The sequence below is a fragment of the Trichosurus vulpecula genome, chromosome 2 (assembly GCF_011100635.1).
Source record: "Trichosurus vulpecula isolate mTriVul1 chromosome 2, mTriVul1.pri, whole genome shotgun sequence".
In the NCBI taxonomy this organism is placed as follows: domain Eukaryota; kingdom Metazoa; phylum Chordata; class Mammalia; order Diprotodontia; family Phalangeridae; genus Trichosurus; species Trichosurus vulpecula.
Genome location: NC_050574.1, coordinates 150,903,499 through 150,930,785, shown reverse-complemented (window position 1 = coordinate 150,930,785; position 27,287 = coordinate 150,903,499). Strand labels below are relative to the sequence as shown.

Below are 27,287 nucleotides of genomic sequence, written 5' to 3'. Positions count from 1 at the left end.
TAGTCAGACCTATATTTTAGAAGAATCATTGTGGCAGCTAAATTGATTATAGATTGGAGAAGGGAGGGACGTGAGGCAGGGAGACCAGTAAGAAAACTATATGAATAATCCATTTCATAATTGATCAGGACATACATTTTGGTGGTAGGTATGTCAGTGGAGAGGACACATATGGAGAAATTATGTGAAGGTATAAATGATGAAATTTGGCCACAGACCAGATATGTAGGGTTAGCGAGATAAGGACTTGAGCATAACAATGAGGTTGCAACCTTGGTTACCTTCACTGAGATAAGAAATCTCAATGAGGGAATAGTTTGTAGTAGACAAATAGTGAGAATCATATTGTTGAATGTTGAATTTGAAATTCTTACAAGGCATGCAATTTAAGGTATTTGAGTAGCAGTTAGAAATGCAGGCCTATAGTTCAAGTGGAAAAACAGGGTATGTCATCTAGATCCGTGAGTCATCTGCATAGAAATGGAAACAAGTGGGATGATCAAATTAATCAATCAATCATTCAATCAATTCATTAAGTACCTTCTAAGTGCCATGCATTATGCTAAACAGTGGGGACACCAAAAAAAGGTAAGACAGTCCCTGACCTGAAAGAGATTACAGTCTAATGGTGGAGACAATATGCAAACACACACACGTATGTGTATATGTGTGTATGTAAGTGTTTACATATGTGTGTGCAAAGAAAAGCAAGAAAATGTGGATGATATTTGGAACAATCTACTAGACAAATGAATAGAGGCAATCTGGAAAAGACATGGCTTTTCAAGGGAAAGGGGGCCTCATCTTCATCTAAGACTGAAGCAAAGGAGAAGGGGGCCAATATCAGAATAATGAATAACAAAGATAAAGAGAGTAGGGAAAGCTCTCACAAAATGCCATTTTTTGGGGGGAGAGGGAAAGTATAAGGCAAGAACTCTTCTGAGAAGGTAAGGTAAGGAGATTAAATCAGAAATATAAGGAGAGACCAATCTTCACAGAGATTTTACATCACTCTCTCATCCTTGCTTCCCTTTCTTACCCTATCCTGAACACCTTAATATTTAAGCCGTCAATTAATTTCACTTTATTTATTTCATTATTTATCTCTTCATTTAATTATTCTGCCCAGGATCAAGTCACTTAACCCTATTTTACTTAGTTTACTCATCTGTAAAATGAGCTGGACAAGGAAATGGTAAAACACTCCAGAATCTTTGCCAAGAAAACCACAAATGGGGACTTGAAGAATCCAACATGACTGAAAAATAACTCAATACCAGCTTAAGTAATTTTTAAAAAAATTTTATTAAGATTTTTATTTTTAGTTTACAACACTCAGTTCCACATGTTCATGAATTCCAGAATTCTTCCCCCCAACCTGCCTCCCTCCCGAAGATGGCATGGAACATCTTCTACATATAACTTCACATTGAACTTATTTACACAGTAGTCAAGTTATAAAGAATTATTACCAATGCAATGAATCATGAGAAAGAAGAAACAAAACCAAAGAAAAACAAAAGAGAGAAAAAAAACCAAAGAAAGAAAAAAAGGAGAGGAAACAGTTTACCTCAATCTGTATTCAGTCTCCCTAGTTCTTTCTCTGGATGTAGATATCTCTGTCCTTCATGAGTCCTTTGGAGTTGTCTTTGAACCTTGTATTGCTGAGAAGAGCTAAGACTATCAAGGTTAGTCATCACAGAATCCATATATCTGTGGTTGTGTGTAATGTTCTCCTAGTTCTGTTCCACTCACTCACCATTATATCATGTAGGTTTGTCCAGGTTAAAAGGAGGCTGTATCTTACCCATTTCTTATAGCACAATAGTATTCTATTACATTCATATACCACAACTTAATCAGCCATTCCCCAATTGATGGGCATCCCCTTGATTTCCAATTCTTTCCTACTAAAAAAAGAGATGCCATAAATATTTTTTTACATACAAGTCCTTTTCCCACTTGTGTGATCTCTTTGAAATAGAACCCTAGAAGTGGTATTGCTTGATCAAAGAGTATGAACATTTTTATAGCCCTTTGGGCATAGTTCCAAATTGCTCTCCAGAATGGCTGGATCAGTTCAAAACTCTACCACCAGAGTAACAGTGTTTCAATTTTCCAACATCCTCTCTAGCATTTATGATTTTCCTGTTTTGTCATTTTAGCCAAACTGACAGAAGAGATGTGGTGCCTAAGAGTTGTTTTGATTTGCATTTGTCTAAACTGTAGTGATTTAGAGCATTTTTTCATATGTCTATAGATATCTTTAATTTCTTCCTCTGAAAACTGCCTGTTCATATCCTTTGGCCATTTCTCAATTGGGGAATGACATGTATTCCTATATATTTGACTCAGTTCTCTGTATATTTTAGAGATGAGGCCTTTATCAGAGACACTGGTTGTAAAGATTTTCTCCCAGTCTTCGGCTTCCCTCCTAATCTTTGTTTCATTGGCTTTTCTTGTACAAAAACTTTTCAATTTAGCATAACCAAAGTTACCCATTTTGTATTTTGTAATGTTCTCTATTTCTTGTTGTGTAATGAATTCCTCGCTTGTCCATAAATCTGATAGGTGAACTATTCCTTGTTCTCCCAAATTGCTTATATTATCAGCCTTTACTCCTAAATCATGAATGCATTTTGACTTTATTTTGGTATATGGTGTAAGATATTGGTCTATGCCCAGTTTCTGCCCTACCATTTTCCAATTTTCCCAGCAGTTTTTGTGAAATAGTGAATTCTTAGCCCAGAAGCTGGATTCTTCGGGTGTATCAAAGAGCAGATTACTATAGTTGTTCACTACTGCGTCTTGTGTACCTACCCTATCCCACTGATCCATGACTGTTTCTTAGCCAGTAACAAGTAGTTTTGATGACTGCTGCTTTATAGTACAGTTTAATATCTGGTATGGCTAGGCCGCCTTCCCTAGCATTTCTTTTTATTAATTCCCTAGATATTCTAGACCTCTTGTTCTTCCAGATGAATTTTGTTATTATTTTATCTAGCTCTGTAAAATAGTCTTTTGGTAGTTAGATGGGTATGGCACTGAGTAAATTAATTTAGGTAAAATTGTCATTTTTATTACATTAGCTCAGCCTAACCATTTATTTAGATCTGACTTTATTTGTGGGAAAAGTATTTCATAATTATGTTCATATAGACCCTGGGTTTGTCTTGGCAGATAGACTCCCAAATATTTTATAGTATCTACAGGAACTTTAAATGGAATTTTTCTTTCTATCTCTTGCTGTTGGGCTTTGTTATTAATATGTAGGAAAGTTGAGGATTTATATGGGTTTATTTTATATCCTGCAACTTTGCTAAAGTTGTTTATTATTTCAAGGAGATTTTTCCTTGATTTTCTAGGATTCCCTAGAATTTAGTTTCTTCTTTGCCTATTCTAATTCCTCCAATTTCTTTTTCTTCTCTTATTGGTACAGCTAACATTTCTAGCACCAAATTGAATAACCGGAGTGATAATGGAGATACTTGTTTCACCCAGGATCTTATTGGAACTGCATCTACCTTATCCCTATTACAAATAATGCTTGTTGGGGCAGCTAGGTGATGTAGTGAGTAGAGCACCAGCCCTGGAGTCAGGAGTACCTGAGTTCAAATCCGGCCTCAGACCCTTGACACACTTTAATAGCTGTGTGACTTTGGGCAAGTCACTTAACCCCAATTGCCCTGCCTTCCCCCTGCAAAAAACAAAACAAAACAAAACAAAAAAAAATAATGCTTGTTGCTGGTTTTAGGTAGATGCTGTTCATAATTTTAAGGAAAGCACCATTTATTCCTATGCTTTCTAGCATTTTTTTTAATAGGAATGGGTGTTGTATTTTGTCAAAGCTTTTTCTGCCTCTGTGGAGATGATCATATGGTTTCTGCTAGTTTTATTGCTTATATGATCAGTTATGTTGATAGTTTTCCTAATATCGAACCAACCTTGCATTCCTGGGAAAAATCCTACCTGGTCATAGTGTACTAATCTCATGATAAGTTGCTGCAATCTTTTTGCTAATTGTGTATTTAATATTTTGCATCAATATTCATTAGGGAAATTTGTCTATGGTTTTCTTTCTCTCTTTTGACTCTTCCTGGTTTAGGCATTAGAACCATATTTGTGTCATAAAAAGAATTTGGTAGGACTCCTTCTTCACCTATTTTCCCAAACAGTCTATGAAGAATAGGAATTAATTGTTCTTTAAATGTTTGATAAAATTTACATGGAAAACCATCCAAGCCTGGAGAGTTTTTCCAAGGGAGTTCATTGATAGATTGCTCATTTTCTTTTTCTGAGATGGGGTTATTAAGGTATTTTACTTCCTCTTCTGTTAACCTGGGCAATTTATATTTTTGTAGATTTTCCTCCATCTTCCTGTGTCAAATTTATAGGCATATAATTGGGAAAAATAATTCCTAATTATTGTTTTAATTTCCTCTTCATTGGATGTGAATTAAACCTTTTCATTTTTGATACTGGTGATTTGATTTTCTTCTTTCTTTTTGTTTAATCAAATTGACTAAAGGTTTATCAATTTTATTGTTTTTTAATAAAACCAGCTATTGGTTTTATTTATTAAATTAATTGATTTCTTGATTTCCATTCATTAATCTCTACTTTGATTTTCAGTATTTCTAATTTGGTATTTAATTGGGGATTTTCAATTTGTTCTTTTTCTAGCTTTTTCAGTTGCATGCCCAATTCATTGATCTCCTTTTTCTCTATTTTATTCATGTAAACATTTAGAGATATAAAACTTCCCCTAAGAACTTCTTGGGCTGCATCTCATAAGTTTTGGTTTGTTGTCTCTTTATTGTCATTCTCTTGAATGAAGTTATTAATTGTTTCTATTATTTGTTCTTTGACCCACTCATTCTTTAGAATTAGATTATTTAGTTTCCAATTAACTTTTAGCTTATTTTTCCATGGTTCTTTGTTACAAATAATTTTATTGTATCATGTTTTTGAGTATGTGCCATGTACATCTGAGAAAAAGTACATTCCTTTTTATCCCCATTCAGTTTTCTCCAGAGGTCTATCATATCTGCCTTTCCTAAAATTCTGTTCACCTCCTTAACTTGTTTCTTGTTTATTTTTAGGTTAGATTTATCAAGTTCAGAAAGGGGGAGGTTGAGGTCCCCCACTAGTATGGTGTTGCTATCTATTTCTTCCTGTAACTCCCTTAACTTCTCCCCTAAGCATTTGGCTGCTATACCACTTGGTGCACGTATGATAAATGATAGTGCTTCACTGTTTATGGTGCCTTTCAGCAGGATGTATTGTCCTTCCTTATGTCCTTTAATTAGACCTATCTTTGCTTTTGCTTTGTCTGAGATCAGGATTGCTATTCCTGCTTTTTTTTTACTTTAGCTGAAGCGCAACATATGCTACTCCAGCCTTTTACCTTTACCCTGCATATATCCCCCTGTTTCAAATGTGTTTCTTGTAAACAGCATATTGTAGGATTATGGTTTTTAATTCATTCTGTTATGCACTTGCATTCTTTGGGAGAGTTCATCTCATTCACATTGACAGTTATGATTACCATCTGTGTCTTTTTTTCTCCATCCTATTTCCCCCATGTTTATGCTTTTACTTCCCCCTTTCCCCATCCACTCTTCAAGAGAGTTTTGATTTTAATTGCCACCTTCCTCAGTTTTCCCTCCCTCTTCATTCCCCTCCCTCATCTTACCATTTTCCCCTTGCTATTTCTTCCCTCCCTTCTAACCACCCCCTCCCCTTTTCCCCCTTTCCCCTCCTACTGCTTGTAGGTCAAGTTAGATTTCTATACTTATAAGGATGTGTTATTCCCTTCTTCAACCAAATCCAATGAGAGTAAAGCTCAAATACTGGTCCTCTCCCTCCCTTCTTTCCCTCTACTACAATATGTTGTTGTGCTTCTTCATGTGATGTAGTTTAACCTTTTCTACTACTTCCTTACCTCTTCTCCCAGAACCATCCCTTTATATCTCTTAATTATATTTTTTATCATTATATAGGCTATTTCATATTGATACCCACAGTCTGTGAATATCCCTTTCAATTGTCATAATAAGTATTCAATTCTCAAGATTGACATATATATATATATATATATATATATATATATATATATATATATATATATATATATGACATATGTATAACAAAATAATCCTGTATCAGGATGTAACTAATTAGCCTTATTTATTAACTAGGGTTTTCCCCCATTTACCTTTTTATGTCTCTCTTGGGTTTTGTGTTTGGAGATCAAATTTTCCATTGAGCTCTTGCCTTTTCATCAGAAAGGTCTGCAAGCCCCTTATTTCACTGAATGTCCATCTCCTTGCCTGGAACACTATGCTCAGTTTTTTGGGTAGTTGATCCTTGTTTGTAGTTCAAACTCCTTTGCCTTTCAGAATATCATATTCCAACTTCTCCTGTCATTTAAGCTAGAAGCTGAATGATCCTGCATGATCCTTACTGTATTTCCATAATATTTGAATTGCTTCTTTCTAGCTGCTTGCAGGATTTTTTCCTTGATTCTGGAATTTGGCTATATTTCTTGGAGTTTTCAATTTGGGGTCTTTTTCAGGGAGTGACTGATGGATTCTTTTGATAATAATTTTACCCTCTGATTCCAGGACCTCCAGGCAATTTTCCTTAAGGATTTCATGGAAGATACTGTCCAGGTTCTTTTTTTCATCATAGTTTTTGGTAGACCAATTATTCTTAGATTGTCTCTACTGGATCTATTTTCCAGGTCAGTCATTTTTCCAATCAGATATTTCATGTTTTCTTCTATTTTTTCATTCTTTAGATTTTGTTTGACTGATTCTTGATGTCTCAATGAGTCATTAGCTTCTAATTGCTCAATTCTAATTCTTAATGTTTTGTTTTCTTCACTTATCTTCTCTGTCTCTTTTTCCATTTTATTGATTTAACTTTTCAATGAGACATTTTCTCCATTTATATTCTGATTTTGCCTAACCAATTCCCTGATTTTACGTTTTAAGGATTTGTTTTCTGCATTGATTTTTTTTCCATTTTTTCCATCTTTTCTTTTACCTCCCCAATTTGTTTTTTAAAGTTTCCAGGAATGCTTTTGGGTCTGTAGACCAGTTCACTTTCCCTTTAGAGGTTTCAGATGTGGGTGTAGTGTCCATGCTGTACTCTTTTGAATTTGTATTTTGGTCTTCCCTGTCTCCATAATACAAATCAATCATCTTTGATTTCTTAGCATGTTTTTTCATGGTGTTTTGTTTTTTTTTTTTTTTTTTTTTGCCTCCTGGCTTCTAAAGTGGATCTCTGTTTCTGAGGCCCAAGGGGCTCTGTCCCAAGTTTCTGTGAGTCTGCTCACTGGCTTTATGTTCTACAGCCTCTGGTTTCATGAGGTGTGGGAGAGGGGTGATCTGGCTGCTGGAGCTCTCCTGTTCCCTAGGACTGTTCTACAGAGTGGGTGGCCTCGGCTCTTGTCTGTGCTGGTGTTTGCCACTTGCCCTGGCTGTGCAAATCCCAATCTGGATTCCTGGAATTGACATTTGTTAGCTCCAAGCCCTGGGGCTCAGTTACTCTCATTGTTCTGCTGAGGTGAGGGCCTCTGGTACACCTCTCTTCCTGCACAAGTCTCCCTTTCTTGGAGATTTACAATCTTCAACTAGACTCTACACATTCTATCTTAAATACTAGTATGTCTTTCTTCTACAGAGATAAAATTATCTTTTTTTTTAATTTTTAATGCAATTTATTTAACATATTTGGTTTTCAGCATTGATTTTCACAACATTTTGAATTACAAATTTTCTCCCCATTTCTACCCTCTCCCCCACTCCAAGATGGCTTATATTCTGGTTGCCCTGTTCCCCAGTCAGCCCTGCCCTCTATCACCCCCCTCCCCTCTCATCCGCTTTTCCCTTCCTTTCTTGTAGGGCAAGATAAATTTATACATAATAATACATGTGTGGCCTAGGTTGAATTGCTCAACTTCTTAGGGAGGGTGCATGGGAAGGGAAGAGGGAAGAGAATTTGGAACTCAAAGTTTTAAAATCAGATGTTCAAAAACAAAAAAAGTTTTTGTATGCAACTAAAAAATAAGATACATAAAATTATCTTTTAATGTAGCTTTTTTTCTTCTCTCCTTCCAGATTATCCTTCACTTTTGTGTACTTGCATTGCCATTTAGGTTTTCTCTCCTTTGTTTCTTTAGTGAGCACACCACTGATGCTCTGTTTTTCTATTCTGCCAGTTATTCCTCCTGTTCAGGTCATCCATTCTAATTGATGATTCTTATATCTTTTATGAAACATTTGAAAACATCCTGCTGTTGCTCTTTGGGCTTGAGGGAATCCACAGGATCCTGTGCCTCATCAGTTGAGGATTAGTTTTACTTTGCCTTGAAATATTTATTCAGTGTCAGATCAATTTAAATGTTTTGGATGCCATCTTTAATTCTGTTAATATCTATCTTATTGATTTGTCTGTTTATGCTCAAGGATTTTAATGGAATTTTCTTCCTTCCCAAATCTCTGAATATATAAATACATACATACACAGACATATAAGTGTATATATACATATATGTATGTATATACATGTATATGTACACACATGACTATATATGTATATACACATATATACACACATATACATATATACATATATATGTGTGTTGTCCTATTGCTTAGTTCCTAACCCTTTCCCCTTGGATAGTGGTTCATCCCAAAGATAAATTTCAAAATTATCTCTATGTGCTCTGAATTCTCTTATTATTGGTCCCATTTTGAGCTCCAAGTGACTTTTGAGATGAAATGATTAGCTTCATCTGAATGCTGGACTTATGTTATTTAAAGACTGGTATAACCCCCACACATACAAATGTTCTCTGCTCCATTTCCCTCTCTTCTTTAGTTCACTGATTGAGCAGTGTTACAATACAGTATATGTACTTCTTCTCCTTCTAAGTAAGCTCTTCCTTTCCTATACCTTCTACACCTTTACACAGTGGGTTTGGGCAAGGGGAAGGAGTGAAGTCATAGGCATTTTTTTTTATCAAAAGATACTGTGTAGGGGGGTGAAGCCAAGATGGCAGCTGTTAAGCAGGGACTACTGTGAGCTCCATACCGAGTCCCTCCAAAAACCTATAAAAAATGGCTCTGAACCAATTCTAGAATGGCAGAACCCACAGAAGAGCAGAGGGAAGCAGGACTCCAGCCCAGGACAGCCTGGATGGTCTCTGGGTGAGGTCTATCCTACACAGAGCTGGGAGCTGGGAACGGAGTGGAGCAGAGCCCAGTCTGAGCGGCGCGGAACAACCAAACTTGGAGTCGGGTGGATGGGGCCCCTAGCGCCCTGATTATGTGAGCTGCAGCAGGTACCAGACTCCTCAACCCACAAAAACCAAAGACTGCAGAGAAGGTTAGTGGGAAAAGCTGCGGGAGTGGAAGGAGTTCCCGGTTTGGCTTCCAGCCCCAGGGGCAGCAGAGGTGGGGCAGCTACAGTTGCTGCTGCTTCCGGCCCCAGGCCCACCTGGTGGGAGGAATTAAGTGGCAGATCAGAGGAGGAGTGCACAGTCTGCTAAAGATCTAAGCCCAGACCGGGCTGGGGGTTCTTGGGGAAGGAGGAGTGCTGGTGTGACAGAGCTGGCACCTCCCCCCCCAAACGTGGAACATAGAACTCGTTAGTGTACAAGCAGTCATACCCCACTGAAAAACTCAAGGGTCGAGTTAGTTGGTTGGGAATATGGCCAGGCAGCGAAAACGCACCCAGATTCAGTCTCAGACTTTGCATTCTTTCTTTGGTGACAAAGAAGACCAAAACATACAGCCTAAAGAAGACAACAAAATCATAGAGTCTACCACAAAAGCCTCCAAGAAAAACATGAACTGGTCCCAGGCCATGGAAGAGCTCAAAAAGGAGTTGGAAAAGCAAGTTAGAGAAGTAGAGGAAAAACTGGGAAGAGAAATGAGAAGGATGCGAGAAAACTATGAAAAACAAGTCAATGACTTGCTAAGGGAGACCCAAAAAAATACTGAAAAATACACTGAAGAAAACAACACCTTAAAAAACAGACTAACTCAAATGGCAAAAGAGCTCCAAAAAGCCAATGAGGAGAAGAATGCCTTGAAAGGCAGAATTAGCCAAATGGAAAAGGAGGTCCAAAAGACCACTGAAGAAAATATGACTTTAAAAATTAGATTGGAGCAAGTGGAAGCTAGTGACTTTATGAGAAATCAGGATATTATAAAACAGAACCAAAGGAATGAAAAAATGGAAGACAATGTGAAATATCTCATTGGAAAAACCACTGACCTGGAAAATAGATCCAGGAGAGAAAATGTAAAAATTATTGGACTCCCTGAAAGCCATGATCAAAAAAAGAGCCTAGATATCATCTTTCAAGAAATTATCAAGGAGAACTGCCCTGATATTCTAGAGCCACAAGTCAAAATAGAAATTGAAAGAATCCATCGATCGCCTCCTCAAATAGATCCCAAAAAGAAATCTCCTAGGAATATTGTCGCCAAATTCCAGAGCTCCCACATCAAGGAGAAAATACCACAAGCAGCCAGAAAGAAACAATTTGAGTATTATGGAAACCCAATCAGAATAACACAACATCTGACAGCTTCTACATTAAGAGATCGAAGGGCTTGGAATGCGATATTCCGGAGGTCAATGAAGCTAGGATTAAAACCTAGAATCATCTACCCAGCCAAACTGAGTATCATGTTCCAAGGCAAAATATGGATTTTCAATAAAATAGAGGACTTTCAAGCTTTCTCAGTGAAAAGACCAGAACTGAATAGAAAATTTGACTTTCAAACACAAGAATCAAGAGAAACATGGAAAGGTAATCAAGAAACAGAAATTGCAAGGGACTTACTAAAGTTGAACTGTTTTGTTTACATTCCTACATGGAAAGATGACATGTATGATTCATGAGACCTCAGTATTAGGGTAGCTGAAGGGAATATGCATATATATATATATGTTTATGTATAGATATATATATGTGAATCTGTATGTATGTATATATCTATGTGTATATGTATGTATATATGTATATATATGTATATGTATATGTGTGTATGTGTATATGTATGTATGTATGTGTATATATATATATGTCTGTGTGTGTAAAAGAGAGAGAGCAGACACAGGGTGAGTTGAAGATGAAGGGAAGATATCTAAAAGAAATAAAATGAAATTAAGGGATGAGAGAGCAACATACTGAGAGAGGGAGATAGGGAGAGATAGAATGGGATGTATTATCTCGCATAAAGGTGGAAAGAGGAAGCAGTTCTGTGGGAGGAGGGGAGAGGGCAGGAGAGGGGGGAATGAGTGAACCTTGCTGTCATCAGAGTTGGCCTGAGGAGGGAATACCATACATACTCAGTTGGGTATCTTACCCCACAGGAAAGAAGATGGAGGAAGATAAAAAAAAATAAAAGGGGGGGATGATGGAGGGGAGGGCAGATGGGGGGGAGGTAATAAAACAAACACTTTGGAAAGGGGACAGGGTCAAGGGAGAAAATTCAATAAAGCGGGATGGGTTGGGAAGGAGCAAAATGAAGTTAGTCTTTCGCAACGAGTAGTGTGGAAGGGTGATACATAATGATACACATGTGGCCTAGGTTGAATTGCTCGACTTCTTAGGGAGGGTGGGTGGGAAGGGAAGAGGGGAGAGAATTTGGAACTAAAAGTTTTAAAACAGATGTTTAAAAACAAATAAAAAAAAGTTTTAGCATGCAACTAAAAGGTGAGATACACAGGCAATGGGGCATGGAAATTTGTCTTGCCCTACAGGAAGGCAAGGGAAGTGGGGATGAGAGGGGAGGGGGGTTATAGAGGGGAGGGCTGACTGGGGAACAGGGCAACCAGAATGTATGCCATCTTGGAGTGGGGGGGAGGGTGGAGATGGGGAGAAAATTTGTAATTCAAACTGTTGTGAAAGTCAATGCTGAAAACTAAATATGTTAAATAAATAAATTTAAAATAAAAAAAGATAGTGTATAAAAGCAGGGGCAGGGGCAAGCAGACTTTCCAAGACTGACATGGCAGAGACTAATAATTAAAAGGAACTGCTTAACATATCCAAAAGGCAAAGCCTGTAGGTGATATTGCCTGTCCAGAGCTTTGTGACTCAAGGTTGTGTGTATATGTGTGTGTGTGTGTGTTTGTGTGTGTGTGTTGTGGGGGGAATTGTCAACATGTTAAAAATTAGGTATTAGAATTCTCTGCTTTAAATCCATAATTTTATATCATAAATGTTTTTTATCTCAAGGAGCTTACTTCACCTTGTGCACACAACACCTATTTTAAAGTTTTCAGTAATCATGAGGATCAAAGAAAATGAATCTTTAAGTCATTAAGGAGGTTATTATCAAAAATATTCATAGAATTTCTCTTCCTTTTTATTGTTCTCAATAGATGTTTGTATAAATAAAAAGTTATATAATGTATTGAGTACTATAATATACACATGATAGAATAGTATATACATTTTGATAATTTCTAATAATATTAATATAGATGGCAATAATAATAATAATAATACTTCTATCAAAGGAGAAAGATCTTTGTGGTCTTAACAAAAAGTCCCTAATTTGTGTCATAAGCACCAAAACTTCGATGATATTTTAAATACATCTGCTCACTACCTTATTTGCTTCTCAAAGAAGTTGTAAGAAATTTTATACCTCTAATTTAACCTTTTGGTTTGCTTTGTAACTGATGCTGGATTGGCTTGTAGAGTCAATTCCAAGAAGAACATGTCAAGAGCTCCTCTTTGGTCATCAAAAGAGACATGAAAAGTCAAGCCTTATTGGGATAAATAAATTCTTGGCTACTTCATGACATATTGTGACTGACAGCACTGAAAGGACTTGATATTTTAGAATAATTTGATAAACTCAGAATGCTCCCTTAATTATTCCTCTCTACCATAATAGGAAAAGATTATCTGGGGGTGGGGATACATCATTAGTTAAAAATTGAGTTCTGACTAGTCTTTTCTTGGTTCTACATGTTAAGTAAAATGTATCCTAAGAATCATTTAAAGGGGATTGGGAGAATTAGCAGAGTTCTTTCTCAGAGCTCACTGCTGTTTTCCAAGTAGAATGTGGATTCACATAAGTGACCTTGGTTTATGTCCTTGCTTTTTCTCTTTTAATTTCCCGTCCAAAAACGATGATAAGAAGATGACAGAGTAAGCAATAAATTGATGTAACTCTACCATACTCACCTCTAAAAACTATAAAATAGAGCCACAAAGCAAATCCTGGGACAGTAGAACCAGGAAAAAAAAAACATGGGGTGAAACAATCTTTTAGCCCAAGAAACTTGGCAGTTTGGGAAGTAATGTTTGTATCACTCAGGTGAAAGGAGAACATGTTCCAGGACAGAAGAATTCCAGCAAGTGAGCAGTAAGGCCCACCTCAGCAAACCAAAGGGAGATCTTGAGCTCCAGGTTTGTGGAGCCCGCATATTCTAACACCAGGATGGGCCACATGCCTTAGCATAGCCAGGAAAAGCAGCAGACTTCAGCTTCAAGAACCATCACCTGCTTTAGTGTAGCCCTGGGGCAAATAGGAGTCCTCCAGCAGCCAAGACTCCTAGTGCTGGGGCACAGTCCCAGGCAAAGAGGTAGGGGCAAATTCTATGGTTACCTAAGCATATAGGCAGTTGCCAGCCAGCACTGGCCCTGACATGCTTCAGTGCAGCCCCAGGCAAAGATGCAGCCTCCAGAGGCCAGACCACTATGTGCTTCAGTATACCTACAAGGAAGTGTAAAAACATCCCATTGGGCCTCAGCACAAACTCGATCCCACCATTAGGACCCCAGTTCAGGGTCAGATAAGCTGTCAGATCCCTATGGCCTCCAGCAGTGCCAGCCAACGTTCACCCTACCCCCTCAGTTCAGCACCAGACACAAGGGCCCCCCATGGGATTCAGGGCAACATTACCACAGCACCACACAAGCACCTATGGCTTGTTGCCATTAACAGAGGAAGCCTGATACAGTATCCCTTCCACTCCAGGACCAGAGCTAAAATTTAAAAGAAAGGAAAAGCCCCACCCCCACCATGAGCAAAAAATAACCAAAAATAGTCTGACTATAGAAAGTTATTATTGTGACAGGAGAGACAAAGACACAAACTCAGAAAAGGACAACAGTGTCAAATCACCTATGGGCGGAATGCCAATGATTAAAGGGAGGTGGTCTTGAGCTCAAAAAGAACGAATGGAAGAGCTCAAAAAGGATCATGCCCCAAAAAGAACATTAAAATCATGTAAGAAAGGTAGAAAAAACGTCAGAAAAGAAATGAGAGTGGTACAAGTGAATTGTGAGAAAAAAGTCAACAGTTTAGAAAGCTGCTTAAAAAGTAGAATTAACCAAATGGAAAAGGAGAAATAAATCCACTCAAGAAAACTGCTCCTTAAAGAGTACAATTGGCCAAATGGAGAAGAAAGTCAAAAAGCTAATTGAAGAAAACAACTTAAAAGTCAGAATTGGGTAAGTAGAAGCTAATGACTCTAGGAGATATCAAGAATCAATCAAACAAATTCAAAAGATGGAAAATGGAAGAAAATGTCAAATACCTCTTGGGAAAACAACCTACCTGGAAAATAGATCCACAGAGACAATGCCAGAATCATTAAAGTACCTGAAAGCAATAATCTAAAGGGGTACCTGGACACAATATTTCAAGAAATTATCGAGGCAAAAGCCCCAGTGTTCTGGAACCAGAGGGCAAAATAGGCGTTGAAGCAAGCCAGTGATTACCTGAGGAAAGAGATTCCAAAATAAAAACCTTAAGGAACATTATAGCAAAATTTAAGAATTATTAGGTCAAGAAAAATTACTGCAAGTGGCCAGAAAGAAACAATGCAAATGTTGGGGAACCACAAGCAGTATTATGCAGGACATGTCAGCTGCAACACTAAAGGATCAGAGGCCATGGGGCACAATATTCTGGAGGGTAAAAGGAGCTAGGATTACAACCAAAAATCACCTACCTGGCAAAATTAAGCATAATATATCAAGGAGAAAAATGGTCATTCAATGAAATTGAAGGATTTCAAGCATTCATAAGGAGAAGTCCAAAAGTAAAACAAAAATTTAATCTCCATTATCAAGACCCAAGAGAAACACAAACAGATAAAATGGGAAAAGAAACTATAAGGGATTCAACAGAGCTAATCTGGGATACATCCATACATGGGAAGATGATACTTATAACTCTTAAAAAAATGTATCACTAGTAGTAGAAATAGAAGGAATATTCAGAGACAGAAGTTACAAATATAAGATGAATTTGAGAAAATGCCATAAAAATTAAGGGATGAAAAAGAGGAAAGCAAGAAGGAAGGGAGAGGTAGAATGTGATAAATCATCTCACATGAAGTGAGAAAGACCTATTACTGTGGAGGGGAAGATGGGAAGGTGGGTAATGGGCAATGATTGAACTTTACTCTCATTAGTATTGGCTCAAAGAGAGAATAATATACAAAATCATTTGAATATAGAAATCTATCTTACCCAACAGGAAAGCAGGAGGTTAGCGGATTAAGTAAAGGGGGCGAGGTGGGGACTGACAGAAGGGAAGGCAGATAAGTCAAGGTGGTAGAAGCAAAACACTGGTGAGGTGAAAAAGGATGAATGGAGAAAGGACAGACAGGAAGAAGAATAGGATGGAGGGAAATACACAGGTAGTAATCATAACTGCAAGTGTATATACATTCCCATAAAATGGAATTGGATATCACATTAGATCAAAACCCAGAAGGAACACACTTGAAGCAGAGAGACACACACAGTGTAAAGTTAATGGCCTGGAGTAGAATCTATTACGTTTCAGCTGAAGTAAAAAAAAAAAAAAGCAGGGTTAGCGATCATGATCAAAGTAAAAGCAAAAACAGACTAAATTAAAAGAGATAAATGCAACCAATATCACAGGGAAAGCAGAAAACTTGGAAACAATCTTTAGAACAAGTGTCTGTGATAATGGCCTAATTTCTCAGACATATAGAGAACTGAGTGAAATTTACGAGAATACAAGCCATTTTCCAATTGATAAATGGTCAAAGGATACGAGCAGGAAGTTTTCAAATGAAGAAATCAAAGATATCTATAGACATATGAAGAAGTGCTCCAAATCTCTTTTGATTAAAACAACTCTGATGTACCACCCCACACCAATCAGGTTGGCTAATATGACAAAAAAGGAAATTACCAAATGTTGGAGAGGATGTGGCAAAATTGGGTCACTGTTGGTGGAGTTGTGAACTGATCCAATCATTCTGGAAAGCAATTGGGAATTATGCCCAAAGGGCAACCAAAAGGTGTATGCTCTTTGATATAGGAATGCCACTAGTACTAGGTCTGTATCCCAAAGAAATCATAAGAAAAGGGAAAAGGACCTACATATGCAAAAATATTTATGGCACCCTTTTCATGGTGAGAAAATATTGGAAATTGAGGGGATGTGCATCAATTAGGGAATGGCTGAACAAGCTGTGATATATTAATGTAATCAAATACAATTGTGCAATAAGACATGATGAACGGGCAGATTTCAGATAATCCTTGAAAGACTTATAGAAACTCATGCAAAATGAAATGAGTAAAAACAGGAAAACATTGTACACAGTATTATTAACATTGTGGAATGATCAGCTGTGAATGACTCATCTCTTCTCAGCACTGTAATGATCTAAGACAAGTACAAAGCCCTCATGAAAGAAAATGTTATCCATATCCAGATAAAAAATTGATGAACTCTGAATGCAGGCCAAAGCATTTTTTTCACTTCTTTCTTTTTAATGTTTTTTTTTTTTCATTTTGATATGTTTCTTCTTCTACAACTGAGATGAATATGGAAATATGTTTTACACAATAGCACAAGCCTTTCTAGATTTTTCTGAAGTCTGCCTGCTCATCATTTCTTATGGCATAGTAGTATTGCATTACATTCATATACCACAACTTGTTCAGCCATTCCTCAATTGATGGACATCCCCTCAATTTCAAATTTTTGGCTACCAAAAAAAGAGCTGCTATTAATATTTTTGTACATGCAGGTGTTTTTCCAGCGTTTATAATCTCTTTGGGTTACAAACCTACAAGTAGCGTTGCTGGGTCAAATTGTATGCATAATTTTATAGCCCTTTGTGCATATTTCCAAATTGCTCTCCACGTTGGTTGGATCAGTTCACAACAACATACAGGAGAGAGGGCAGATGAGACAAGGTGGTAGAAGCAAAACACTGGTGAGGTGGGAAAGGGTGAAACAATGCATTTCCCACATCTTCTCCTACATCTATCATTTTCTTGTTTTGTCATGCTTGCCAATCTGATAGATGTGATGTGGTATCTCATACTTGTTTTAATTTGCATTTCTCTAATTAATAGTGACATAGAGCATTTTATTCATATGACTATAGACAGCTTTAGTTTATCTGAAAACGGCCTGTTCAGTAATGATTTGTATTCTTATAAATTTGACTGTTTTCTATATATTTGATATATGAGGCCTTTATCAAACACCACTTGTAAAAAATTTTCCCAGTTTTCTGCTTCTCTTCTACTCTTGGTTATACTGGCTTTGTACAAAACTTTTCAATTCGATGTAATAAAAATTATCCATTTTGTATTTCATGATGTTCTCTATCAATTCTTTGGTTACAAATTCTTCCTTTCTCCATAAATCTGACAGGTAAACCATTCTCCACTCTCCCAGTTTGCTTATACTCTCACCCCTTATGTCTAAATCCCATACCCATTTTGACTTTTTCTTGTTATAGGGTAGAAGATGTTGGTCTGTGCCTAGTTACTGTCATACTATTTTCCAGTTTTCCCAGCAGTTATTGTCAAATACTGAGTTCTTATCCCAGAAGCGAGAGTCTCTGAGTTTATCAAACAGTAGATTATTATAGTCATTGATTATTGTATCTCATGTACCTAACCTATTCCACCACTGTTTCTTAGCCAGTACCAAGTAGCTTTGATAATTGCTACTTTGTAATACGATTTAAGATCTGGTATGACTAGGCCACCTTCATTTTTATTTCTTTTCATTAATTCTCTTGATATTCTGGATCTTGTTTTTCTTCCAGATGAATTTTGTTGTTATTTTTCCTAGCTTTATAAAATATTTCTCAGTAGTTTGATTGGTATGTCACCGAATAAATAATTAATTTAGGTAAAATTGCTATTTTTGTTATAATCAGCCTACCTAGATGGAACTAATTTTTTTTCAAATTACTTACTTCTGACATTATTTGTGGAAAACATGTTTTGTAATCGTGTTCATATAGTAACTGGGTTTGAATTAGCAGGTAGACTTCCAAAAGTTTTATAATGACTATCATAACTTTAAATTTAATTTCTCCTTTTGTTTTTTGCTGTTGGGCTTTGATATACATATATACATATATATATATATATATATATACACACACACACATACATATATACAAACATATATGTGCATGTATATGAACATGTATATGCATACGTATATGCATATGCCAATGATTTCTGTGGGTTTATTTTATATCCTGCAACAATGAAAAAGTTGTTTATTATATCAAGTCATTTTTTACTTGATTCTCTAGGATTCTATAAGTATACCATCATATCATCTGCAAAGAGTGATAGCTTTGTTTCTTCTTTCCCTCTTCTAATTCCTTCAGTTTCTTTTTTTTTCTTCTCTTATTGCTAAAACAAACATTTCCAGTAAAATATCAAAGAACTGTGGGGATAATGGACATCTTTGTTTCACCCTTGATCTTATTGGAAATACTTCTAGCTTATCCCCATTACATACTATACGTGCTGATAGTTTTAGATAAATGCTACCTATATTTTAAAGGAAGTATCCATTTATTCCTATGTTCTTCAATGTTTTTAATAGGAATTGGTGCTGTCTTTATCAAAACCTTTTTCTGCATCCATTGAGATAATCATGTGATTTCTGTTAGTTTTGTTGTTGATATGGTCAACTTTGCAGATAGTTTTCCCAAGATTGAATCATCTTTACATTCCTGGTATAAATCTTACCTGGTCTTAGTGTATTATCCTCGAGATAAGTTGTTGCAATCATTTTGCTAATATTTTATTTAAATATTTGGTATCTATACTTATTAGGGAAATTGGTTTACAAATTTCTTTCTTGGTGTTTTGATTCTACCCAGTTTAGGCATCAGCACCATATTTGTATTATAAAAAGAATTCGGAAGTACTCCTTTGACTATTTTCCCAAATACTTTATGTAGTATTTTAATTAATTGTTATTTAAATGTTCAATAGGATTCACTTGTAAATCAATCTGGCAATGGAGATTTTTTTCTTAGGGAGTTTATTGATGGCTTTCTCAATATCTTTTTTTTCTTAAATAGGTTAGGTATTTTATTTCCTCTTCCATTATTATGGGCAATTTACACTTTTGTAAGTATTCATCCATTTCACTCATATTTTCAAATTTTATGTCATATGGTTGGGTGAAATAGCTCTTAATTATTGTTTTAATTTCCTTTTCATTGGTGCTGAAAACCCATTTCAGTTTCGATGCTGGTAATTTGGTTTTCCTCTTTCTTTATTTAAAAAAAATCAAATTAAGCAAAGGTTTATCTATTTTTTTATAAAACTGGTTCTACATTTTATTTATTAGTTCAAGAGTTTTCTTAATTTCAATTTTATTTATCTCTCCTTTGGCTTTCATGATTTCTAATTTGGTATTTAAATGAAGATTAGTTGAGGATTTTTTCTGTTTCTAGCTTTTTTAATATCTCTGTTTTATTCATATAAGAATTGAGGGATATAAAACTGCCTCTAAGAACCACTTTTGAGGAGGCGAATACAAGATGGCAGCAGGAAAGCAGGGACTTGCTTAGGCTGTCCCCCAAATCCCTCCAAAAACCTGTAAAATGGCTCTGAACAAATTCTAGAGCTACAGAACCCATGAAATAACAGAGGAAAGCAGGTCTCCAGCCCTCGACAGCCTGGATCATTGCTGGGAAGGGTCTATCACACCTTTCCAGAAGAGAAGCACAGCCCAAAATGGGCCACACCAGGACAGGTGCTGAGCAGCTTGGGTAGAGCAAGCCGTAGGGCCCTGAATCACTGAACTGTGGCAGCTAACAGACTTCTCAACCCATAAACTCTAAAGACCACTTAGCAGGTCAGTGGGAAAACTGCTGGATGAGGGTAAGAGGAGTGCACAGTTGGTCCCAGCCCTGGGGGAAGCAGAGGTGGTAGGGTGCAGCAGCTGCTGCAGCAGGAAGATTCCAGAGCTCTGGCTGCAGTTGCTTCCAGCCCCAGGACCACTCAATGGGAGGAGTCAAGCATCAGAGCAGAGCTGGAGTGCAGGTAGCACTTTGCTGGCACAGAGGCAGGGTGCTCTTGCTTTACCCTGCTTGGATCTAGGTCATGGTCCTGGTTGGTAGTTCTTGGAGGAGGAGGAGTGCTGATGTGGCAAAGCTTGCCCTGTAGAAATAGCTCTGAAAACAGCAATGAAATGCCCCTGAAATTTGAGACAAGGCACTAGTCATTCTGAAGGCAGTCATACCCTGACAAAAACCTCAAGAATCAAGTAATTGGCTGTGAATATGGCCAGGCAGTGGAAGACTCAGACTTTGGAATCTTTTTTGCTGACAAAGAAGATCCAAACATACAGCCATAAGAAGTCAACAAAGTCAAAAAGCCTACATCAAAAGCCTCCAAGAAAGACATAAATTGGTCTCAGGCCATGGCAGAGCTCAAAAAGGATTTGGAAAGGCAAATAAAAGAAGTAAAGGAAAATTTGGGAAGAGAAATGAGAGTGATGCGAGAAAATCATGAAAAACAAGTCAATGACTTGCTAAAGGAGACTCCAAAAATACTAAAGAAAATAACACCTTAAAAATAGACTAACCCAAATGTCAAAAGAGCTCAAAAAAGCCAATGAGGAGAAGAATACCTTAAAAGGCAGAATTAGCCAAATGGGAAAGGAGGTCCAAAAGACCACTGAAGAAAATACTACCTTAAAATTAGAATGGAGCAAGTGGAAGCTAGTGATTTTATGAGAAATCAAGAAATTATAAAAACAGAATCAAAGAATGAAAAAATGGAAGACAATGTGAAATATCTCATTGGAAAAACCACTGACCTGGAAAATACATCCAGGAGAGATAATTTAAAAACTATTGGACTCCCTGAAAGCCATGATCAAAAAAAGAGCCTATAGGTCATCTTTCAAGAAATTATCAAGGAAAACTGCCCTAATATTCTAGAACCAGAGGATAAAATAGAAATTTAAAGAATCTGCCAATTTCCTCTTGTAAAAGATCCCAAGAAGAAAACTCCTAGGAATATTATAGCCAAATCCCAGAGTTCCCAGGCAAGGAGAAAATATTGCAAGCAGCCAGAAAGAAACAATTCTAGTATTGTGGAAACACAATCAGGATAACACAAGATCTAGTACCTTGTACCTTAAGGGATCAAATGGCTTGGAATATGATATTCCAGAGGTCAAAGAAGCTAGGATTAAAACCAAGAATCACCTTCTCAACAAAAATTAATATAACACTCCAGAACAAAACATGTCTTTTCAATAAAGTAGAGAAATTTCAAGCATTCTTGAATAAGAAAAGACCAGAAGTGAAGAAAAAATTTGACTTTCAAATACAAGAACCAAGAGGAGCATGAAAAGGTAAACAGGAAAGAGAAATCATAAGGGACTTACTAAAATTGAACTGTTTTGGTGATATTCCCACATGGAAAGATGATATTTGTAACTCATTATACCTTTCTAAGTATAATGGCAGTTGAAGGGAATAGCTATATAATATAATATAACATGATATAATATGATATGATATAACATGATATAATATAATACAATACAATATAATATAATATAATACAATGTAATGTAATATAATGCAATGTAACATAATTTAATATAATATATATAGACAAAGGGCACAAAGTGAGTTGAATATGAAAGGATGATATCTAAATAAATAAATACAATTAAGGGGAGAGAGAGAAATATATTGGGAGAAGGAGAAAGGGAGAGATAGAATGGGGTAAATTATTCTCATAAAAGTGGCAAGAAAAAGTAGTTCTATTAGAAAGGAAGAGGGGGCAGGTGAAAGAGAATGAATGAATCTTGCTCTCATCAGACTTAAGGAGGGAAAAACATGCACACTCAATTGGGTATCTTACCCAACAGGAAAGTAGGGGGGAAGGGGAAAAGACAGAAAGGATAATAGAAGGTAGGGCAGATTGAGGAAGGAGGTAATCAAAAGCAAACACTTTTTTTAAGCTATTGCAAATATTTTAATAAGAGTTCTCTGGAAGGCATTTAAAACACCAGTTTGTGAGGATAAAGTCTGTTGGAGAGAGAGAATATAGAATGCAGGTAGCCATGGAGCTGAGGAATTCTCTCAATTTGGGGCAGGATCTGAGAGTCCACTGTTTTCTGATCAGCCTTGTGCCACTCTGTAATCTCATATTTCTCCTTTTCTGTGTCAAAAATCTCTCCTTCTTGGTGTCTAGGTTTACAGAGTCTCTTCTTCTTGAAGTAAGCATCAGTAAGATGATTTGGAAATTTTACACCTGAAAGGTCAACCCTGGTATAGGTGGCAATGACAAATTTCTGATGGGTCTTTCTCAGAGGAACATGGTTGATGGTCAGAGGTCCAGTCACCAGTAGCAAGCCACTAGCCAGCTGCTTCAGGAAAACCACTTGCTTGCCCCTGTGGTGGCCAGTGAGCATGACCAGAACAGTGCCTGGCTTGATGCTAGCTGGAAGTCTCCTCACATGCTGGCTGAAGGGCTTTTTGCCATGACTTAGCAGCTTTGTAGGCATATCCTCAGTAGGGTAAAACAGAGGCATTTTTCGAATCCTTACCACACAGTTTCCTCCATTCTTATCACCACAATTGGCTTTGAGATAGTAGCAAGCACCTTCTCTTTCTTTTTCCTTTCAATCCAGGTTTTGGTGCAGTATATTTACTTTTGTACATGACTCTCCGGAAATACATTGCACATCTGGAGTATCTACCAATACCTTGGGCCAGGCTTGGGTTCCTACTGCAATGCTTTCGAGGCTTTTTCACCACCTTTTCAGCCACATCCTCTTTTTTGTTCTCTTTTTTTTTTCTTTTTGACCTTCTTTTCCTTTGCTTCCTTTGGGGGAAAAGCAAACACTTTTGAAATGGGCCAGGGTCAAGGGGATAAAATTGAATAAAGGGGGACAGGATAGGATGGAGGGAAACATAGTTAGTCTTTCACAACATGACTGTTATGGAAGTGTTTTGCATAATGATACATGTGTGGCCTATGGTGAATTGCTTGCCCTCTCAGGGAGGGTGGGTGGGGATAGAAGAAGGGAGAAAATTTGGAACTCAAAGTTCTAAAAGCAAATGCTCAAAAAAAGTTGTTTTTACATGCAACTAGGAAATAAGATATACAAGCAATGGGATATAGGAATCTATTTTGCCCTACAAGAAAGTAAGGGGATAAGGGAGTGGGGAGTGGGATGACAGAAGGGAGGGCAGACTGGGGAAAAAGGCAATCAGAATATATTCCATTTTGGACTGGAGGAGAGTAGAAATGGGGAGAAAATTTGTAACTTGAAATCTTTTGGAAATCAATGTTGAAAACTTAAAAATATTAAATAAAGAAAAAAGAACCACTTTTGTTGTATCTCATAAGTTTTGGTATATTATCTTGTTATTTTCATTGTGCAGGAAGAAGTTATTGATTGTTTCTATTATTTGTTGTTTGACCTACTCATTCCTTAGGATTAGTTTATTTAGTTTCCAATTAGTTTTTTAGTTTATCTTTACATGGCCCTTTATCACATGTTATTTTTATTGCATCATGATCTGAAAAGGATACAGTTAATATTTCTGCCTTTCTGCATTGGATTGTGAGGTTTTCATGCACTAATACTTGATCAGTTTTTGTGTCAGTGGCATGTACCACAGACAATAAGGTTTAATCCTTTCTATGCCCATTCAGTTTTCTCTAAAGGTCTAGTGTATTTATCTTTCCTAAAATTCTATTCACCTCCTTAACTTCTTTCTAGTTTAATTTGTAGTTAAATTTATCTAGTTCTGAGAGGGGGAGTTTGAGGTCCAATAGTAGTATAGTTTTGTGGTCTATTTCTTCTTATAACTCCCTTAATTTCTCTAAGAATTTGGATGTTATACCACTTGGTGCATATCTGTTTAGCATTGATATTACTTCATTGTCCATGATGCCTTTTAGCAGGGTGAAATTTCCTTCCTCATCTGTTTTAATTAGATCTATTTTTGCTCTTTTTTACTTCAGCTAAAGCAAAATATATTCCACTCCAGCCTTTTACCTTTGTTGAATTGTAGTTTTTAATCCATTTTGCTATCCATTTCTGTTTTATGGGAGATTTCATCTCATACACATTCACAGTTATGATTACAATCTATGTCTTTTTCTCTATCCTATTTCTACTTTGTCTTTTATCCTTTTCTCTGCCCTTTATCCTTTTCCTTACTCACTATAGTTTTGCTTTTGACCACCACATCCCTCAATAATCTGCCCTCGCTTCTATCAGGACCTTCCCTGTTCTTTCCCTCCCTTCTACAGATCTCTATTCCACCCTCCCCTTTTTCCTCCTTCTTTCTTCCCCTTTATCCAACCCTACTCCACCCTCTCTTTTCCCTCCCACTTCCTATAGGGTAAGATAGATTTCTATACCTGAGTATGTTATCCCCAATTTGAACCAAATCTGATGAAAGTAAGGTGCTTGCATCAATCTCATTCTCAATGCATACATCTCTAAAAAGTATACTGCCAAAGTAAGCAAACTTATCCACAGCATTCACAGTTTCTTAATTTGCCATAACCAGTGGTTCCATGAGTGGGTGGTGTAATGCAGGCTGATGGAATATCTTTGCTTTAGGGGTATTAGTTGTTAGATCAAAATAAATACAAGTAGCAGAGAAATGATCTATATTTGTTGCATCTCCACTTCAGAGGCTGCACTGAATGTATAATCACCTGTGAAGAAAAAATAATCATGCATCAACACTCCCTCCACTTTGGTCTTGGCTTGCAGCCTTTTCAATTTGAAGAATTTATCATCTGTGTGGTAGCTGACCTTGATGCCATGTACATCCTCATTGAAAGAGTTTCACAACATGGCTGAAAACATCATGCTAAAATGCATGAGAGAAAACACCCAGCCTTTTTTCACTCCAGTGGTGATGGGGAAGACATGAGAACATTGTCCATTATCCAGAACCCAAGCAAGCATGCCATCATGAAACTGACAATACTGAAGAACTTCTCTGAGCAACCAAATTTTGACATAATTTTCTATAAGCTCTCATGAATGATGGTATCAAGGGCCTTGGTCAGATCTAGAAAAATTGTGTAAGGACCTCTGTTCTGCTCTTGACATTTCTCCTTGAATTATCAGGCAGCAAACACCATATCAACTGTTCCCCAGTCATTTCTGAAGCCTCACTGAGTCTCAGGTAGATGACCATCTTCCAGGTGAACTGCAAGCCTATTAAGGAGGATTCTGACAAGAGTTTTGCAATGATTAATAGAGAAAACTCCCTGTGATTTTCTCAGGAAAATCTATTATCTTTGTCTTTACAGAAATGGATAATGGAGGCATCCTTAAATTTCTGGGGGATAACCTCCTCTTGCAATATAACCTGGAAATTTTCAGTCAGCTTCTATATGAGCAATGAACCCCTGCCCCTACCTTGTAAATCTCAGCTGGAATAGAAATAGCAACAGATGCTGTGCCTCACAAAAGGAGCCTAATATCATTCAAAACTTCTTCTTCAGTTGGAACTTCATCTAGGGAGGGGTTGACTTCAACTTGAGGTAAATGGTCAGTGGCTTCAGCATTGATTGATGATGGTCTGTTGAGAACACTATGGACATGTTCAGCCCATATCTCTAGGAAAGAGGATCTCAAACTTATTTGGCCAACTACCCCCTTTTCAAAAACAAATTATTTAATTCCCCCCACCAAAACCTAGTTTATTTAACCCTTTAGTAATTTTTTTAAAAAATGTATCATTTCAAAAAATATAAAATTTCCTTTGAACTGACACATCTTAAATTTAATAATTCATTGTAAATTTGTGTTTTTTCCTGCATTAGAATTTTGATGATGCAATATTGTGTCAGGTAACTATATATTATTGTACTGTAAACAAGTCATTACATGTACATGTTCCTGCTAATGCATGCTGGATTTCACAACAACTCATGATGCACTCATCTGCCAACACTTGCTTGTTAAGACCTGTTGGGTGACTTGACCAATAATGGGTTATAACTTGCATTTTATGTATTTATTTGGAAAATAATGCAATCAATACGAGGTTACCTCTGCTATGCAAAGATGAAACATGTACAAATAGGTTTTGAAAATTGTCTTCTCTTCTCTCCTTATGCTTCCACTCCCCGTTATTTTCATTCAATGCCCTTCAATTGTACCTGAAGCTACTACCACCCCTAGATCATTCCAGTACTCTGGATGTATCTTCCACTTTGACAACCTCTGCTGTAGAATCATGTCCTTAATACCAATCAATGTGACTCCATCAGCACTGAGTAGTTGAGATATGCCATACTTTTATGGTTCACAAATAATATTCATGGCATCATAAAAGCACTTTGAATTGTTGCTATCAGCACATAATTGAATGTCATCTGCCTTCTTATTGATCCATGATATTGCATCTCTCTAAACTTCACTTGTTCTTTACTTTTAATGAAATTAAATGCTTTCTTCTGGAGATAGATGAACAGCAGGATTTGCTGGACTTCTTGTTTTTCATTTAGCAGCTTCTGAATTTCCCCATAATTTTCATAAAACCAGTTTTGATGTTTGCTAGAGTTTTAACCCACATGAGCAAATGCAATGCCATACAACAAATCTCTGAAATCGACCTACTCTTTTTCTCCTTTACTGTTGCCAACTGTGCATTGGCTCAACTTTCCATACAACTTAGGAACAAAGTTTTCCTGCTCTGTTCCAATCTGTTGACATTAATTCTTCTGGCAGTCATTTTGTGTTGGACTCGCTGTTTCTGTGGAACACAAATATTTAGGTTGGAAAGGCTAAGTCTATGATCAGTCCAGCACTCTGCACCACACATTGCCTTCATTACTCTCACATTCCATCTGTCTCTTCTCCTTACAATCACATAGTCTATTAAATGCTAATGTTTGCTGAGAGGGTGCATCCATGAAGTTTTATTTTATTTATGTACATGAAAGACTGTGTTGGTGATGAGGTCATGAGATG

General features: G+C 36.9%; 1 pseudogene; it reads right to left on the bottom strand.

Moving 5' to 3' along the window:
• Window positions 1-22,331: 22,331 nt before the first annotated feature.
• LOC118836783 lies at window positions 22,332-26,552 on the bottom strand (annotated as a pseudogene).
• Between the last annotated feature and the right edge of the window lie 735 nt (window positions 26,553-27,287).